This window comes from Myotis brandtii, unplaced genomic scaffold (genome assembly GCF_000412655.1).
Source record: "Myotis brandtii unplaced genomic scaffold, ASM41265v1 scaffold122, whole genome shotgun sequence".
NCBI lineage: Eukaryota > Metazoa > Chordata > Mammalia > Chiroptera > Vespertilionidae > Myotis > Myotis brandtii.
The window spans coordinates 1,066,587-1,068,229 of NW_005354255.1; positions in this window are offsets into that span (position 1 = coordinate 1,066,587).

Genomic DNA, 1,643 nt, shown 5'->3' on the forward strand with positions numbered 1-1,643 from the left:
AGGGGGGTGGGGGGAGGGGGGGGGGGTGGGGGGAGGATAGCGGTTTAATGGGGGGGATGAGGACACATTTGTAATACCTTAACTTATAAAGAATTTAAAAAAAAAATAAAGTGTGGTTAAGAAAATAGGTGAAGGGATTAAGAACTACAAACTGCCAGTTATAAAAATAGTCACAGGGATGTAGCATACAGCATAGGAAATGTAGTTAATCGTATTGTAATAACTGAGTAGTGCCAGATGGGTATCAGATTTGGCTAGTTCCTACAGCACAGGTTAGGGCATGGGCCTGCTGTTGTGGGGATGAAGTGGGGGCCCTGGTTTTGGGGAGCAAAGCTACGCTTGTTATTTACAAAAGGATTGTGGGGGATAAGTGTGGGAGGGGAGGTCACGGGTTGCAGGTGGCTCAGAATGGGGAAGTCAAGCAAGGCCGGTTTTGGCGGTGGGGAGGCTCTAATTTGGGGGGAGATCATAAGGTATAAAAATGTCTAATCGCTATGTTATACACCCGAAACTAGTATACTATTGTATGTCAACTATAACTGAAAAAAACAAAACTATGTTAAGATGGAGGGGGTGGTAAAGGATGAGTACAGTCTCACCAGTGAGAGGAATGAGCACATCATCTGGTGGACTGGGGTAAGGGGATCTATCTAGTTCCCAGCCTGAGAGGCTCCCTGAACAAGGAGATGATTTTTGGGGGGGGAAGAGAACAGGGAAAAACAGATTTAGGCTGGACATTTGCACAGTGGTGGGTCTCAGGCTCAGGGTCTGGGACAGGTCTAGGTGATGCAGGACCAATGCAGGGGTGGGGGGCATCGTTTTTAGAAGAAAACAGCTCTGGCTGGGGAGGACATTCCACACTTGGAGGTGGGGTGGTGGGGCTTGTGCTTGCAGGAAGAGACAGACCCATCCTGGATCTCAGAGCAGCTGGGCACAGACGGGCCACCTTAGATTTTGGTGGGGTCAGCCAAAATGGGAGAGCTTGATCCTGGGTAGCTGGGATGGGTCCAGCTGGGAGGACGGGGATTAGAAAGCAGAGGGGCTGGAAGCGAGGGGGCGTTTATGCATTCAAACTGCCTTGCCTAAGTGCTTCTGTGTCAGGAGCGGAGAGGGGTGCGGTGAATACAATGGGGCACCGGGATAGACAGGGTCTCCACACCTCAGCCTACTTGATTCAGAGTCCACAAAGCTCATTTTGAATGTTATTGGGATGGGCGCTGGTTCGAGCCTGGGTGAGTCACATACAGCTATGGAAGGGCTGTTTAAATTTGGACAGGGCCTGAGCTGGGATGGCCCGAACTTGGAAGACCCGGGTTTGACAAGCCAGAGATGAATAGTACATATTAGGGTATGGACCCGCTGTTCGGGGGTGAGATGGGGGGTGTCCCTTGTTTTTGGTTTTGGGGGCAGAGCTCGGCCCCATGTTATAAAAGGGTTTCAGGGGAGAGGGGGCGGTGAGGTCGACGGCTGCAGGTAACCCGGATTGGAGAGGTCACTCAGGGCTGGGTTTGGGGGTGAGGCTCGGATTTGGGAGTTAAGACGGTAGTGGGATGCTGAGGTCACCTGGGCCTAGCTCGGCTTGGGGGCGGTGTTCGGGGGTCCGGCTGCCTCCTGAAGCGCCCTAGCTTGGGTGTCGCAGCACG